This window comes from Callospermophilus lateralis, chromosome 14 (assembly GCF_048772815.1).
Source record: "Callospermophilus lateralis isolate mCalLat2 chromosome 14, mCalLat2.hap1, whole genome shotgun sequence".
In the NCBI taxonomy this organism is placed as follows: Eukaryota; Metazoa; Chordata; class Mammalia; order Rodentia; family Sciuridae; genus Callospermophilus; species Callospermophilus lateralis.
In genome coordinates, this window is record NC_135318.1 from 45,097,903 (window position 1) to 45,116,693 (window position 18,791).

At 37.6% G+C, this 18,791-nt stretch overlaps 1 protein-coding gene across 3 annotated transcripts in view; it reads left to right on the forward strand.

Moving 5' to 3' along the window:
* Ccdc85a (coiled-coil domain containing 85A) overlaps positions 1–18,791 on the forward strand; it is a 174,061-nt gene that overhangs the window by 108,684 nt on the left and 46,586 nt on the right. The window lies entirely within an intron of this gene.

Genomic DNA, 18,791 nt, shown 5'->3' on the forward strand with positions numbered 1-18,791 from the left:
GTTCATTGTAATAATGTTCTGTTTTTATTCTTGTAGCATGATTAGACCCATTGGAGGGTCTCTGGTGACCTAGTAGTCTGACATTTAGAGCGAGTCTTGACATTTCCTCAAACTAGTCATGAGATGTCTCTAGGGTTCACTATTTTCAGACATTTTGTTAAGCAAGATATTTTGTTGCTGTTCATCAAAATGTTACTCTTCTGCATCCCACTCTTGGCTATCTGTACTTCTTCTTTTTAAATATTTCAGTTGTATATAGACACAATATTTTTATGTGGTGCTGATAGTTGAACCCATGTGCCTTACACATGCTAGGCAAGTGCTTCACCACTGAGCCACAACCCCAGCCCCTCAGCTGTCTGTACTTCTATAGGGAGAGCTCCTCCTTCCTTCTACCGAAACCCAAACTTGGACTAAAATGGAAGACAACATTGGTGGACTCTCATCAATAGATTTATCCAGGGGTTCTGGATTCACCCAGAGGTTCATTTGAACAAACAATTTTTATTTAGGAAACTGTTGAACTGTAAAGATCTACTTAAAATTGAAGTAAGATGAACCTAGTTGTGGACTCGGAAAGAATAAGATTCAAAACCTGGTTCTGTTCTCTTCTAGCAGGGCAGAACTAGAAAAACACAACAAGAATAAAATTTTCTCTGGGTATCAGTTTTCTTTAACTGAAAAATGGGTCCTAATACTAACATCCTTGGATATTGTCTTTTTCTGAGAGCAAAGAGAATGTACCATCTTGGATTGCGTTTGTATATGTGGAAAAGGAAAGAGAATTTGTGTTTGTTGGATATCCATTAAACCCAGCCCTTTGGCAGGTCTACCTTGTGTTCTATCTCATTCAATCTCTATGCTATAGGATAAAAAACATGATTTGGCTTTGGAGTCGCCTAGATTTAGGATTGAATCCTGAACTTCTATTTCCCAGGTTGCTGAATGGGAAGGAAGAATGGAGGAGGTTGAACCTTTAGCAGAGAGTGGTCTGGGAAAAGCAAGGGGCTTGCTTCTCTAGAAACCAGAACTCTTTGGAAGGTAGTGAGAGATGTGACTCGCCCAGCCTCCAGTGTTCCTCCATTGGGATTCGAGATGGTGCTTCCTATAGAAATGACGAAAAATAGTTTTCTTGATATGAGGTTCTGTCCTGAGAGTTAAATATAATTTATTTGGTCATATGGGAAATTTATGCATTATGGGCTTAAAAAAAAAGGAAAAAGAAATGAACTTTTATGACAAAACTTTTTCATCAGAAGGTGACTGTAGAGTAAAGCTTCAGTTTTATTTCTGGTTCAAGGACTGTTGAGAAGGAAGAAAATTAGAAAACATTTTGGTATGAGGCCTTCATGAGATAGTTAAAATTAAATTTCTTGACAGCACACCCAGCTCTTAAATCTGATAGGCAGCTACGCAGATCGTGGTGGTTTTATAAATGTGTTTTATGGACTTCAGCTTGCAACGTGCGAAGGGACACTGCCAGCATAATGATTATGAAAGCTTCAGTAACCCTGTTTGGCATCACAGGCTTGGTTTCTTAAATGTTTTATGATGTAGCGATAGCTTCTTTAATGCCACAATGTATTGCTCAGAAAGTGATGGCGATCTTGATGTGAGATGTGTCAAGATTGCATGTGGCATTTGGTTAACAATAAAAGTGATTGTCGAGATAAAATTGGATAGTTGGGTGAACTGGGGCATATTAGTGGACTTTGGGGATGAATATACTTGGTAATTATTTATCTTTGGACTGTCACATTTAGAAATCAGCTCTCAGAAGAGTTTGAACAAATAAAGAATCTTGAATGTGTCCCAATATGAAAGACTATCATTGACTTTGACATTGTACAGCAGAGGGCTGTAAAGGATGTTTGCTGAAAAGCTGAAAGCTTTTGAGACTGTTCTGGGGTTTTGGCAGTGGTGTTTGAGATGGGAGCCATCACAGCATAGTTGGCTAAAGGTCGGTGCCTAGACTTTTATGGTTGCTTCTTAAGTGTTTATAACACAATGTGTACTTTCACCAGAGAGAAGGTTGTGGTTCTTTCTCCTTTCATTCCTGGAGCTTTATATATTTGTACCAGACCCTGCGGAGTCGCACTGTTCACACCATCAACTTTTCCCTTTTTGTTCCATCTGACATAGGAAGAATTGGAGACCTAAAGCTATGACTTGCTCCAGGCTCTATGCAACTTATGATGGGGTTAGAGTCATTTTCTGTCTGTTTCCAGCCACTTTAACCTACACATGTAGTCTCCAGTGAGACAGGGACATGCCTTGGGTGAAATGTCATGACCATGTTCACTGTTGCAGCTGATGGCTAAGTGGATGCTCACTTGTTCTGGCAGGGAGGAAAAGGCCGCGGGTGTGTGTGTGGCGGTGGGGCAATTATAAGAAGCAGTTTCACTAAGGATGAGTTTAGGATACCATGAAGGATAGTACACATTCTTGCTGGAATTCAGTATTATGGTACACATTTCTGTTAATTGCACTTATTGGAAGTGAAATTGGAAATAGGAAATCTTGCTGTTTATCTGGAATCTAATAGAAGTTTCAGAAGAATTCCTTTGAGACAAAATGGCTTTCCTCTATTGTAACTTAGAGTAAGGCCTTTGCAAAATTGGGTCACAATGATGATCATATGTTAAGAACCAAGTCAATCCAGACCTATCAAGAAAATAACAATAAAAGAATTGACTTACTTCAGCATTTGAGAATGCTCTCTTAAGGAACCAGTGGGGACCAAGGAAGTGAGATTTCTGTTATAGGGCGCCTCCCTTCACGTATAACTGCAAAATCTACAGCAATCCATACCATTAAGTAAAAGCAGCATCCAGAATCCCTCCATGCTGTAAAGTAGACACAAGGTTCTATAGACAACTGCATCCCTTTTTAGAAAGGGAAGTCATTGCATCTGACTTTCCAATGCAGTTTCATAGACCTGAACAGAAAGAAAACAAAGACTGATAAGCCCTATTGCCTCCATTGCTTGATCCATTTCTCTGTCTTTGCAGAGTTTCAAGGAATGATTGATCCTTGCAATGCTAATGACTTTTAATTTAGGGAGAAAATAAAAAATGACTTTTTCCACCTAAATTTCACTGAAGTTTAGTGACAGTGCATTTGGACTTTTCCAGAGATATGTTATTCTTAGATGCTATTGTTTTGACTTATGATATAGAAGGGAAAAAATTGTTTTGATTCATGTTTTCTTCCTTTGAACATTCTTCAGATTTTGGGTCTCTGATAATAAAGCAGAGAGAAAGAAACACACACATTAATGTCTCAAATTCTATAGTCAACCATTTTGGAGAACCTTCCTCTTGGCTTCTACCACCCTCACCCCACCTACACTTCATGACTTAAACCACTCCCAAGGTCTCAGGATCTTGCCCCATATCACCCCCATTTGCTTGACAATTTACATCAATGCTTAAGCACAAGATTTGGGCTTTTGCTGGCTTTTCACATTTCTGATGAGAGCTATTTTGAAACTGCTTCTAAAAGCTCAAGCTCAAGCTCATGATCTGTTAATCGTTGTTACTGTTGTTTTTAATGGCTTTGCAATGAAGAGAAAGGAACTAACATTTAGCAAGAGTCTAGCCATGTGTTAGCACAGTGCTAAGAGCTTTTATGTGAGTTCAGTTTATCTTCATACTAAAGGGCTGGGAGTGAGCGCCATAATAGAGCACATGCTTAGAATGTTCCAGGCCATGGGTTCAATCCCAGCCACCAAAATAATGGATGATGATGATGAATAAGAATATAGTACTACCCAAAATGTAGCAACATAATTTCCCTTTTTTTAGATACAAAAATCTCGGAAAACTGTGTGGCGTGTTGTCTCTTTTCTAGGCAGGGTGGAGCAGGGATCAGGCATTCATGATGTTCTAATACCTTGTCTCTTGAAGGATTGTTCCTACACTAGCTACAAGAGTGTACTCGCACAACAGACCACTGAACCAACATCTACAGTTAAACAAAATGTGATTTGGATTCACATTCAAGTTTGAGGAGTACTGCTTTATTTAGAAGTTCAGATCCATTAGAGGCAGCTGATAAGGAGGACCAGTGACACTTGTTTCTTAGTGCCACTGGTGTGGTTGATGTTGGATGTCTGCTTTTCCAACTTCAAAAGAATCCAGGATTAGGAGAAAGATGACAGTTTACATCATTTTTTTTGGAAGCTCTTATGTTTCCCAACTGCTTCCGTATAAACTATGTTATTTAATTCTCACATCAGTTAAGTTTGAACATACCTAGTTTATGGAAAATGAGAAGCATTAAGCTAATGGTGACCTACAAATTGATTTTGTGTGTGTGTGTGTGTGTGTGTGTGTGTGCATGTGCATGTGCATGTAGGAACATGGCTATCACTATCACTAACAAGAGCAAATATCTACCCAGAACCTCTTTCTCTGAGGAAATAGTTGATGAAATGATTTAAGAGAAGCTTCTGCTTATTATAAGGGACATTTTTCAGGATAAAATGGGAGCCTAAATCAGAATTTCTTGGATTATGGTTGAACACCTGGAGATGGTGCTAAAAGAGCAAGAAATCACTGCTAATTAAATGTTTAATGTCTATTCTAGCTGCTACAGTAATTTAGGTTTGAATATTCTGTGATGTAGGTACAATTTATGATGCATTAGGGCCCTTTGTATGATCAGCGTGTACCATGAATGATGTCCATATTATAGGGTTTGAAGAATAACTTTACTACTTTATGTGATTATAAAGACTTATGTTTTTTTAATCTTTACTTTTATGACATTATAGATCATACGTGTGACTACTGTAATACTGAATCCTTGGTCAGAAACAAACACCCAATTACAGTATAGTATAGTATCAGTAGGAAAACATGATTTGCTTTATACATGTCCACCATATACTAACTTGGTAAAAAGAAAACACTATACAGCACTTTTATTTCAACATGAATTTATTTGATTCCAAGTGTTTACTATATGTGCTATGTAAAATCACTTCTGATATTAAAAACTGACAATATTAACTGAATATCGGGTAAATATTTTTATGTAATATTTCTAGAGTCTTATATATAAAAGATTGACTTGTTGACCTGGGTTTTGATCCTGAAATATTAAAATGATAAACCAGTTCATAGAGCTTCCATATATACTATGTTATTTAATTCTCACATCAGTTAAGTCTGAACATGCCCATTTTATGGAAAGATGGATGAACCAGATGACAATATTACCCTGTGCATCTTGAAAGTATTTTATTATGTTCATAGATGAGGGATCGTCGCACTGTTCTGAACATTCCTGGCTGTTATTGTTTGTACAATCCAGTTGGCAACTGATCAATGTTCCTCTTTGCAATAATTCTCTTTTCTATTTTTATCTTGATAGTCCTTAAATCATATTTATCTTTTTTATACACTTCAGTTTTATTTTCCTGACTAGCCTGCAAATCTCACATTTTATTTCTTTACATTCCTTATAGTGGCTGGCATATGGAAGGCTCTCAGTAAACTTAGACGAGTTGAGGAATAAGGAGAACTGATCTCCCGACTTGCACCCTCCCCTCATTTGTCTCATTCCCTAGGTAGTGTTTTTCCTTCAGGCCAGGCAAACCTGGGCTGCTCTCCATGTTTTCCAGGCCCTTATTATAAGCCATGTCATTGCCCAGCAGACCACAGTGCAACAAAGAGGATTTGGAATACAGTATACTTGGTTTTGCCAAACGTTCACTTCTCTGATAAATCATCTATTGGCTAAGCCAACTTTAGGGAATCATCTGTGGACTTTAATTCTGTTTTCCAGCCCCATCTGGTTGCCATGGATACTTGCTGTGGCAGAAGGTTGTCCTATGGGCACTGGTATAGGATGCAATGTTGCCTGGGGCAACGAAGAGCTCAGTGAGTGGCCCGAGGAACTAGGCTGGAACAGGAGAACTTAGGGGAGGGCAGGGACTTTGGTTGAGCCTAGCAGAGGCTATGGGAGGTATTCTAGTTGGCTGGGCCTGTGGAGAGAATATATGCTGTCAGGAGATGGCATTGCTGCAAGTAGGTCATTAGTATTGAGGAGGTCCATTGAGGGTAGCAGGTGATGTTTTTGTTTGGGGGCGCAGTCATGTTGTGATAGGGATTCTAGGAACGGGTAATATGCAGACATCAAGAGGAGCTGGCAGGTGGGATTGTGTCTAATAAGTAGAATAGATCAGGGACAAGAGTTAAGGTCAATCTTGAGTGACGTTGGGCACTTAGACATGGGGGGAAGAAGAAACCCAAATCAGAATTCTTAGGAAAGAAGATGGGGCTAAGGCACTGTGGTGTGATGGAATTTGACCTGTGAACAGAGCTGTGATCAGAATATGTGTGATAGTGTAGAACAGAGAGAACTGACCTGGCATAAGAAATGTGACTTCTAATCTCTACTTATCCCTGAAATCTTCAAAGAATGATATTGCTTCCCCATGTCTCAGTTCTTTTCTCATGTGTAGAAAGAGAAGGAAGAGTTGATGTGCATTTTCCATCCTGTGGCCACACCCAGTTATCCTTTGAAATAAAAATTCTGTGTTAAACAGTTATGGAAATGTTACATAGTATATTTTCCCCCAAACTTCCTAGATTTACAATGCTTGTTCTTAACTGAGTATCAATTAGTAAACTGTGATTTTATTTAGCCTAGTAGTTCTCAAACTGACTGACCATGGAACGTTTCTGTTGTCCAGCTATTGATTTGATGAGAGAATCTAGAACTCAAAGGAACATGGCTTGAGAAAGACAAGACCCAGTGATTTCTAGATGTGTGCTATTTGATCATCCTGCAAGTACATCTGCCCTTCTAATATACAAGTGGCCCAGTCAGTTGAGCAGCCACAGGTGGTCCCTTTCCACAACTTTAACTGGACATTTCCTTGTTCTCTTCCTTTTGAAAGCTGCAGTGGAGACTGCACTTCTGTTTTGAATTTCCTGTCTCCCAGAACTGGAGATCTGCTTCAGATCCTCAGAGCATCACTTTCAGGAAGGGGTGTGGATAGCGCCTGTAATTGTTCTACCTTCCCCTTCCAGAGCTTTGGTGTTGGGCTTCACGTCAGCCTTCCCAAATCTACTTCTGTATCTTACTGGACCTTCTCTTTCTCCGACCTCCACTCTCTTTACTTGGTCTATCCAGGCTTCTGGAAAACTAAACCTGTGGAGCATCATTTCCACCACAGGGATTGTTTTCCTCTTTCCAAACAACTGATTTGCAAATAAACTTTTTGGAATTCTGCCCACCCATTCTACCACCCTTGGGGTTGACTGAGGTAAATCTTAACACAATCTGTTTAAACAGTTTGTAATCAAGAGTAGGAAAAATACTAATTGTTTTATCAGACTGCATTTTGCATAAATAAGAACAGCTTGTTTTTTTTTTTTTTCCTTCCCCAGCAGCCTTTTGGGAATGGGGAAATTTCATGAAATGAAAGTGATTGTTTCTTAGTGGTTGAGTGGTTGAATTGAATTATGGGAGTGATTTTTTTTTTTTAAGACTGAAAGTATTTACTCAAATAGGCATTATCAACTTTGCAAGTACTTGATATCCACCAAACTCCTGCCTTGAGGAACTATGCAGCTGAGGAGGCCCAACAGAATAAATCAGAATGAAGTTAAGTGTGAAATATCTGATATGGTATTTCATTGACTTAAAGGAAAGTATAGTATGAATTCAGAGATGGGCTAACCCTAATTGAGTCCAATAGGCTAACTTAATCCAAGGAGGTTGCAAGATAGAAGAATAGAAAGACCAGTTCTTGAAAGAGAGGTGGAGTTAATAAATTTCATAGAGGATAATGTTTAGATCAGCAAATGCATGAGAAAATCAAACTTTCTCATATAAAATGTTCAAATTCCTGCTGGCCAAGCAGTGGGTTTTGTGTCTGAGAGTGGGTAATAGCAGTCCCCTTACTGATGTGGCACGTGGGCTGTTACAGTCTGTAACTGTAGACTGTGAGGAACAGACAGTGCCAATGTCCCTGTGTAGTGTTAATTCTAGACTTTCCCAGCATGGTGGAACTGTGCAGACCAGCTAGAGGGGCCATCTCACTGGTGCACTTGGTGTTGGAAGACCTGGGTCCAGAGGAAGAGGAGGCAGGAGCATGTAAGGTAAAGGTTATCTCTGAGACAAATTTGTTAAAAGAACTTAGCTGTTTGGATTAGTTAATAGCTAGTGAGATTATAAACTTCACATGAAATGTTGTTGGTTTTCATGTGAACTGCCCTAGTGTCTAATTGGGTTTGGATAGCTTTTAATCATTAATCTCTAACAGGACACCATTGGCTTTTCCTGTTCTCCTACATCCTATTCTTAAATAGTGGGGACAAACCAATTTTTTCCTATCATAGGTTTTTTTTCCCCTCCATTTCCCTCTTTTTGTCCTCATATATTCAGACAAAGCCCCAGGATTGTAGTTCTGTTTTAGCCTGGGGTTCAGAATCCACCCAATGGACCTGTTGAGTGTATATGAAGATTAGTATATCAGGCACTGTGGCATGTGCCTGTAATCCCGAAGATCCCAAGTTCAAAGTTAGCCTCAGCAAAAGTGAGGCAGTAAGGAACTCTGGTGAGACCTTGTCTCTAATTAAAATACAAAATGGGGTTGGGGATGTGGTTTAATCCCCAGTATCACCCCTGCCGCCCAGCCAGGGCAAATAATAATAATAATAATAATAATAATAATAATAATAATAATAATCAGTACAACAACCCAGTTCAGTTTTTCTTTTAGCTTTGTTATTTAGGAAAATGGATATGGTGTTGCTGGGCTCAGATCAGTTCTGTCGAAGCTATTGAACTGGTTTACTGGTGTAGATAAAATCTTCATACTTGCTTTGGAAATGTCATTCTGCTGGACCCCATCTGGCCCAGCAGTTGAATAGAGACAATACTATTTGGAGGCTAAAACAAAGTGTCAAGAAACTATTATCATAGGAGATATTCTGCTAAATATACGGAGGATTTTTATTTCAATACAGACACCTAGTTGACTGCCCATAAATGTTTAAATAAATGTGTGGTTGAAGATGCCCATTTCTGTTTCAGGCAATTATTCACAAAATGTCAAAATGTCACTTTTCTATGGTAAATAGACATCATTGGCATTCATTAAATTGAAAGTATTAATAATAGTTGTCACAAAGGGTTTTTAAAATGGTCTTTTCTTTTTTTGCTTGTCTTATCATATGGGGCTGGGAAAATGTTCCTAAACCAGAGTTATAATTTTTTTCTATTGTGTTTAAGTGGACTTCCTATTAATAGGACCAATTTTAGCTTCAAATATTGGAAAATTAACTCAGGTTATCTCTTTCTATAAGATGCATACTTGAAGGGAAGATGGTAGATTTTTCCTTTCCTGTTATTAAATGCTTGGATTTTTCATAGCTAAGCCAATTCTGCAAGACCTTGTAGGCACCAATTATTTAAGATTTCTTTCAAGAAGCAAACTTTAATTAAAATATATAGTTGCTATGGTTTCCTAGCCATCCATTTAAGCAATTTATCTTTAAAGATATTTTCATAAAATAACTTCCATGTTAATTGGAGGTTTATTTTCTGTATTAAGGAGCACACCTACACTAATGTGGAGCAGTCTAGAAGCCTTAGCTAGCATTGCCAGTGCCTCATTTCCCCCAAATCTTCTTCCCAAATGGAACATTATTGCCTTTTTTAAAATAAATATTAATGTATGAACTAAAGTTGTCTGCCTCATCTTCCAGAGAGCTAAGTGCAAAATTAAGTACTTAGCCAGGCAATCCAGTCCATCTGTCCCTAGACTCTTTTTTTTCCTCATTAAGAGGAAATTTTACCTGAAATATTGAGCTGTGTTCCTAATTGGAAGTGCATTTTTTCAGAAGGGACTTAAAGATGTTTAAAGTCCCCATGCAGAGTATGCAGAGTATTTTGACTGATGTTCTTGAACAATCTGGGATGTAAACTCTTCATAAAAACAAAAACAAACTCCATTTCAGTTTAGAAATAGGAATTAAAGTTACTTTTTAGATTTTAAATAATTCCTGAATCCATTTGCCTGATGCTATGTAATTTATACTTCCTGCTTTCTCTGTGAACCCCACCTATATTCTCAAGTAGGGTCTTATAGGTATGAGGTTGGGGAATTATCAGTGATTGTTTCACCTGCTTTGCCCTCTTTGACTCACCAGTTTACCACAGAGGGTCTAAAATTCAATCCATCTTCTTTATTCCTGTAATTAAGGCTGATGCCTGCTGTGCCCTTCATCTTCAGAAATACCTTGCTCTGGCAATTCAAGGTGCTAGAGACAATATGATCTCTTTCATCTGCTTATCAATATATCACCTTCTATAGAGATTAATAGAATTTAAGAAAAGGAAGGAATAGTATGATCCTAATAACCCAACTGGTTTGAGATGGATACAGGTCTTAATGGTTAGTGAACACTCTCCTTCCTAATTGTGCTCTTCATTAAAAGTATTTTGCTCTTCTCCTAATACATGACTTATAAGACCTGTGTCACCTTGTCCCTGCTTACTTCATATCCTTGCTCAATAGGCTCCTGACTTTCAGTTTCTTTATAATGCTAAGCTCATCCCCACCACAGGCCCTTTGCACAATGGTTCCTTCAGTCTAGAATGCTCATGATCTAACCATGGCTAGCTTTTATTCATTATCAATTAAATGCCTATTCCTCAGAGTGGCCTCCACTGACCATAAATCATCCTTTTATAACACTTAAAACTTAAAATTTCATGCACTTATTTTTTTATTTCTTATCTATATATTACTATTTCTTTGCTCTCCATTATAATCTAGTGTCTGGAATGTTCAATTATTTAATAAACAACTGTTTATAGCTTTCATTTTTTGCCTGTTAATATTTATTAACAGCCAGAGTATAGCTAGTCAGTTTAGAAACACTAGTTAAACAAATTTTGTGTGTGTAGTCAGTGTGCCTCCAAAAATTAAAACATGCATTTTCCTTTGAATCTTCTTATCCATTTGTTATGATTTGGTTCTCACATCTGTTTGTCAGATTGTCATTGCTGTGTTCAGTGCCCAATACTGCAGTCAGGGTACAGTCGGGGAAAATTGTTAGTTCTTGCTGCTGTTTAGTACGGATGGCTGAGTGACAGAACATGAAGGTCTAGAATAGGAAGCTAGGCTCCAGACCATGTGGGCTGCCTTGGGTAGAAAGAAGATTGCAAACTCCTATCAGCCCTCATGGCACTGGATCAGGAGGGTAGAGTGGGACAAGCAATCTACCCTACTGGAGAGGGCCAGGAACATGGTAGTGATGGTCACAATATCAAAACCACATAGATGCAGGTAACGATAAATAGCTAGGCCTTATGATATGCCGGATACTATCTTAGGTGATTGATACATAGTAACTTAATTCTCACAGCAACTACATAGGTAAGTAGTAGTATTAATCCCTTTTGAAATGGGGAAACAGGTACAGGAGGTATTTTTATTTGTTTCATCTTGGTTTTTGGCACCAAGGATTGAACCCAGGAGTACTTAACCACTGAGCCACATCCCCAGCCCATTTTTAAATTTTGAGACAGGTTCTTACTAAGTTGCTTAGGGTCTTGCTAAGTTGTTGAGGCTGACTTTGAACTCGTGGTTCTCTTGCCACAGCCTCCTGAGCCCCCGGGACTACAGGTGTGCACCATTATGCCCATCCGGGAGTTTTGCATAGCTTATTCAAGGCCACAGTGTAGTTGGTAGAGGGAGTATTCAAATCCAGGAGGCCTAGTTCTTGCACTTTACTTTTAACTACCAGTCTACACAAAATTCCAGATGACTGTCTGCAAAGAGTTGGTTCTTGAAGTAAGAAGAATGTTGGAAAAGACATAACTTTTTAATACCTGAACAAATTTTTAAAGGAATCTATTAATCCTTTTTAGATATTGTTTTGCAATAAATAAATATTTCATGCTCTTTTCAGATACTATTAAAAGTGGAATAATATATACAAAAAATAGTTGGAATAGCTAGCTGTGTGGTAATGATGCTGAATGCATGAGGAAAGGAGATAAGTTGTGCTTTATGCACATACTGGCCATCTGGTCTGTGTTATATTCAGATTTGCTTCAGAAAAGTTCATATGGGCAGCTGAGGTCAGGTAGAAGATGCAAGCTGTTCAGAGAAGATCTCTGTGTGATGTCCTGAAGTTGGCTAGGGAATTGCCTGAGACCTCAAGTGCTGAGATTCAACAGCAGTACAAGAGAACTCACCTCTGAAAATGTAGAGACTGAGGGCCAAATCTAACTAGAGTAAGGGAGACTGTGTTGGAGCTCTGGGGAGATTGTTTAACTTTGGTAGGACCACTGCATTGGCTTGCTTGGGTCCATCTGAGTAGAAAACAATAGGAGAATATCCTCCCTCCCCTCTTTTGATGTTCTTTCCTGAAGCAGTAGCTTCTCTAAGCTTATATGAAACCTGGCTGAAAACCTAAAATTATTTTTCCTCCCTACAAATTTATCAAATAGGCAATCATGGTGTCAATCTCAAAGCAAGTATTTTTCTAAACCTGTATGTAAAACCTGATTGGATCTTATTAGCAGAAAATTGAGCAGCTCCTGCTTTAGAATTATTAATGTGTATCTCTTCCAAGTAATTAATTTTTCTTCATATGTATTTGGAACTACATTCCTAGCTCCATGGCCGTGCCAGGATGTGAGAAGTTGGTGTTTTCATGATTGACTTCTCTGGCACCCCAGCATAAGACCGAAGCTAAGAGAATAAATTTCAAGTGAATTGTTATTTAGACTAAAATGATGAATTCATCTCTAGGCCAGTGCATTAAAACGATCACTTATGGAAAGATATATATATTTGTAAATGTAGGAGATATTCATCATTTTCCATGGATTTGAATTTATACAGGCCAGGGGCCTATTGTTTTATTCTAAATGTTCCTGTGTACTTCCTAAGGACAGACTGCAAATTAAAAACAATTCATCTTGTTCCATTCCTAGGTCTAACATGATGATTTAAGAAGCCTTTCTCAGTAAATCTGATAAGCCAGTACCTTCAAACTAAAGCACCAATTGGGCTGTTTGGTGTTAACACAAAGCTGAGTTTCCAACGGACTGGGTAGAGGGTGTATATATAGGCAATTCTGTTAGTGAACCCTACACTTTCTTCTATTGTCTTAAAATCTTGCAAAATTCTGTTTATTCTGGGGGCAGGGTGCAGAACTGTAATTCCCTTTATGCAATGGTGGTGCCCCCAAAAGATAGCTGTGTATTCCCATTGGAGCCAGGAGAGAATAATTCTAATAATTTATTTAAAAAATAAGGCAAGAGACATCCTTCTCACCAGCTTTCTTTCACCCAGTATGCCCTGAGATATCTTATCAGAATGAAATTTTTCCTAGTGAGTACACATTATTTAATTATTATTTTTAATTAGAATGTGTCAAACCATTTGGGACCAGGTGGACTTTTTTTTTTTTTATCTTAATATACCCTAAGGGGTAGTACTTTTATTGTAACCCTCTTGGTATTTATACTTAAGTTTATTCACGATAGTATTTATTCTGCAAAGTGAATTGCTAATTTTTTTAACTCTTTCTAACTTTACTAGGACATTTTATTTTAGTTTATATTTTTTACTAGGGCATTACAGTTAGACATGATTTTGTCAAAATGGACTTACTTATATGTGCTGGAATCTATTTTATTGCAGTCCTCTTCCTCCCCTACTTTCCTTCTCCTGCTTCCCCCCTCCCCCATTCTCCTTCCTTTACTGATATTTTTCTCTCATTTATTTACTTTTCATTGGTGCTTTATATCTATACACAAAGGTGACATTCCCTGTGGTGTACTTATACATGCACATTATGAGAATTTGCTAAATTCATTTTGCATTTCCTCCCCTTTCCCTTCCCCTGTATCCATCCCCTACTTTCACTCCACTGATCTTCCTTATCTTTATGACTTCTGGCCCCACCCCCACCTTCTTTCCCTTGTTGTGCCCTAGCTTCCACTCATGAGAAAAATTCAGCCAATGCTTGATTTTCTGAGTCCAGCTTATTTCACTTACCACCATATTCTCCAGTTCCATCCATTTACTTGCAAATGCCATAATTTCATTCTTCTTAATGACTGAGTAAAACTCCACTGTGTATTTGTATTTATACCACAATTTCTGAATCAATTCTTTTATTGATGGGCACCTGTGCTGATTTCGTAATTTGGTTACTGTGAATTGTGCTACTATAAACATTGAAATGGATGTATTGCCATTGTATGCTGATTTTAGTTCTTTTGGATAAATACCAAGAAGTGGGATAGCTAGGTCATAAGGTGGTTCCATTCCTAGTTTTTTGAGGAATCTTCATATTGCTTTCCAGAGTTGTACTACTTTGCAGTCCCAGCAACAATGTATGTGTGTATGTTTCTGCCTGCATCTTCACTAGCATTTATTATTATTTGCAGTCTTGATAATTGTCATTCTGACTGGAGTGAGGTGAAATCGGTGTAGTTTTAATTTGCATTTTCATCATTTCTAGATATTGAACATTTTTTCATATTTGACCATTTGCATTTCTTCTGAGAAATGTCTGCTTAGTTCTTTTGCTCATTTATTGATGAGTTTATTGGGGGGTTGTTTTTGGTTTTTGAGTTCTTGTTATAGTCTGGATACTAAACCCTTGTCAAAGGAGCAGCTGGAAAAGATTTTTTTTTTTTTTTCCAATTCAGTAGGCTCTTTCTTCAAGCTCTTAATTGTTTCCTGTTTTGCAGAGACTTTTTAATTTGATGCCATTCCACTTGTTGATTCTTGGTTTTATCTCTTGAGCTTTAGGGGTCTTGTGAAAGGAAGACCTATATGATGGAGTGTTGGCCTTGGGTTTTCTTCTAGCAATAGCAAAGTTTCTAGTCAAATTCCTAAGTCTTTGTATTTATCACCATTATTTAATTAAAGTGGATCAATGTCCCAGGTATAGAGATGAGGTTGGTGTGACTCTTCACTTTGGTGCATGGTGAGAAGTAGGGATCTAGTATCATTCTTCTACATACAGAGATCCAGTTTTCCTAGCACCATTTGTTTAAAAGGCTATCTTTTCTTCAATATAAATTTTTGGTACCTTTGTCAAGTATTAGGTGCCTGAAATACGTAGATTTGTTCCAGAGACATTTTAAACTGTTAAAATACTTGTGGTGTTTTCATGTTTAAGAGGCTAGCACCTTAGTTTAACAACTATTTGGGGTTTAATAAGGATGTAAGACTTGGGCTTACAAAGATGAACAAAGTTCCTTCCCCAAGTGACATGGAATTCAGATTCTATTTTACAATTTCATAATCTACTCTTATACTATTACACTTTTTGATATGTAAATTTTTATTTATGGCATAAAGTTTTACTAAACAGAATAACCACACAGTGAAGAGAGGTAACTCAAGTGAAAACTTAGATTTTTCAATTCCATTTTCTTTGAAAGTGAAAGAAGCATTCTTTTATTTTGTAAAGGCAAATAAAAACAATTGATTTAGAATTTCATTTTATACATAGAATGCAGCACTTCTGCAGTAATATAAAATCAATCTGAAAGTTAGCAAAAGCAGAACAAAATTTAACAGACTTTATTGTTTGGCCAAGATGGATTTAAAATACGCTTTGGGTTTGATTGTGTAATTACAGGCTATACACAGTTGTATGTAGCTTAAGAAACCATTACGTAAAAATTAGTTATTTTAGGTACAGAAATTTATTATATTTACTTTGGTTTCTGAGGTATCATGAACTGATATACACTTGGAGAGTTCATGGGATTTTGTAGGCAGGGATGACCACTTTAAACATAGTACATTGGACATTTGATTTAGGTGAGGGGACCAACTTCTGTCCAAATGCCTGTAATTACTTCTGTTAGGTGATAACAGAGAACTTGCTGTATATTACCTATGAATAATGTCAACTGTATGATAGCTATAACTTCAAATGCCATGAATATTTCATTGAACTTCTAAATTATCCAGAAGGGAATCCAGGAGAAATTCTAGAAAATGGCTCCTTTGAAAAACTAAAATTAGATATTAACAAGCCAGGAGAAACTACCACTTGCCTGTGTCCATGTCTTTGAAGCCTGTGGACTTTTCTGAGACTCGGGTTGTAAGATGTTTGTGAAAATTTCCACAGGTTGCACTGTACTTATTAGGCCCACTAATGACTTACAGATCCAGGCATGTGGCTTGGGGTGGCTTGGTTGTTGTTGACTGTGAAACTTGTCCTCCTCACTTTGGCTGATTTGTTCACCCAAGGGCACCATCAAGAGCACTTTGAAGTTGATGCACTTAGGAAAAATAGTTTTGTTCCTTCAAGAAATGTTATCAACTGAGTGATGGGGTACTGTTCAGGCATAATGATAAGAAGGTTCAAATCAAGTGGATTGGGGCTGGGGTTGTAGTTCAGTTGTGGAGTGCTTACCTAGCATGTGTGAGGCACTGGGTTCAATCCTTAGCACAACATAAATAAATAAATAAATGTATTTTAGAAAGTAAATCAAGTAGATGATGGATGTTGATCAAATTGCTGATAACAGCTTAATCTGGTCTTCATTTTTGTCTATGCAATAAGGAATATTTATAATGCTGCTTTGGTGGTTTTTGCTGGGGCAGACCTGGGGTTGAATTCCAGAATTGCAACCTACTAGCTTTGTGGCTTTGAGGAGTTACATTATATTTCTAAACCTTCAATCTTTCATCTATAAGATGAAGATAATAATGTCTACCACTTAGTTTTGCAGTGAAGATCAAATATGTTAATGCATGTGAAAAATGCATGTGCCTTTTTAGCAGAGTGCTTGATACACAATAAATTAAAGTTATTAGCCATTATTTGTGTCGTCTGATTTGCCTGCTTGACCAAATTGGCTACTGTGCTGTTGCCTAGTAACTGTTTAGCAAAGATGAAATGATGGAATCCTTGTGAGGCTAACAGAGCCCAAATGAACTTCAAGGTCAGCTGAAATTTTCCTGGCTAGAACTTTCTCTCTTAACCACACTATTTTAAAGAGTCTTTCAAATCAAAGAACAGGAAGAACACAGTGAACACATTCAGGTTAACTTGTGTGGTCTCAATTGAACCAGACTTTTAAGATTTATGTCATTTCAATTTTATTAATGCCTGTAGAAAAAAAATAGCCTGATATTTCAAGTTCAATTAGCATACCATAGATGCTTCAACATGGTAGTTCTTCAATAATTCTTAATTTTTTTTTGCCAGTGTTCAGTAATAGGTTCATAAGAATGACAACAAATAATATTTCATTATATAAGACTAAAATTGGAGAACTGTTTTTCTGAATCTGGTCATTTTCTTCAGTGAAGGATGTTTTTAAGGATTCAATGTTTGGGAAAGACTCTAAGGAGGTAAGGAGATTCTTAAAGAATAGTACTTCTAAATATAAACCTGCTTCAGATGAGCATGTTTAATGGCTACAAACAGTTGTGCATCTGTCACATAGGTGTGCCTTATTCCCTTTCTCAAAACACTGCAATGTAGTCTCACATGTTTTCTGCTTCTTTATTGGTAGGTATTCCATAAATGCTTAATGAATACATAAGAGTAGCCAAATAATATGCTTATACCTTTAAAAATCCTATCTTGGCCCTCTTTCACAGTTCTGACAGTAGTAAGGATAATTATAAAATGTACAATTGTAAACCAGAGAGCATGGATGTTAGAGTGTTGAAGGTCATCAACTTCAGTGCTCCTATTTGACAATTAAAATCCAATGCTTTTGGAGACCCATAGCAATTAGGTCACCTGATCTTGGATAGAAACCTTTAGAACTATGAGCCAAAGTAAACCTTTTCAGTCATCAAATACAATAATTAAGTGCTTCAACTATTTTATTATAATGATGGAAAGTTGACTATAGCAGTATCCAAGGAGAAGATACACAGTAATTGTTCTTGTGTCTACAAGGAAGGCTGGATACTGGCTCAGGTCTGGGAGAAGGGGATTGAAGAATGTTATCATGTGGCTCTGCCCCTTCCAGACCCTTGTCCATCCTTATTCTTCTTTTCAACAATTGCTCTTTGCTGTTGACTTCCACATTTAAACCAAAACTGTAGACCACTTTTCTGAGCTCTAGATTCATCTATTCCGTTGTTTTCTCTGTTGCCCTAGATGTTTGTTTATACTAGGTTTATTATTTCTACCAAACTAGAACTCTCAATTTCAAACCCCACTCCCGCTCCTTCTCTAAGACTTCACGTGATTACCACTATCCCCAACTGTTCATGCCCCAAATGGCAGTTACCGTTGATTGTTACTTTTTTCTTAACACCTCACATCTTGTTCTATCCATATGCTTAGTTGGCCCTACCTGCTGGAGACTTGTTGAATCTGGCTTGGCTCATCTCCTGCAGAGGCTCCCTCAGTGATATCCTACCTCCATTCTTGTTCCTGTGTCATCTACAGAGAAAACAGGATGCCTATTTTAAAAGTATAAGTAAGGTGAGATGTTGCTACTTGTATCACATCTTCCCTTCCCCAAGGGCTCCCTTCTGCAAACAGTGAAAAATCCAAGTTCTTTAAATTGCCTCACCCAGGAAACAAATCCATCTTCCCTGTTTTTTCTCCTGTCTCTTCACTTCCTGAAACTAACTTCAAACCCTCCAGCCTTCTTTGTGTTCTTTGAATGCCTCTGTTTCATTCTCATTTTGGACTCATTGCAAGTTATGTTCTTGCTGCTTGGGAAGTTCATTACCAGTTTATTTACCTTCACATTTGGACTTAGATGCCCTAGTCTTCACTGATCTAGGTGTAAGCTGAAGCAGAGTG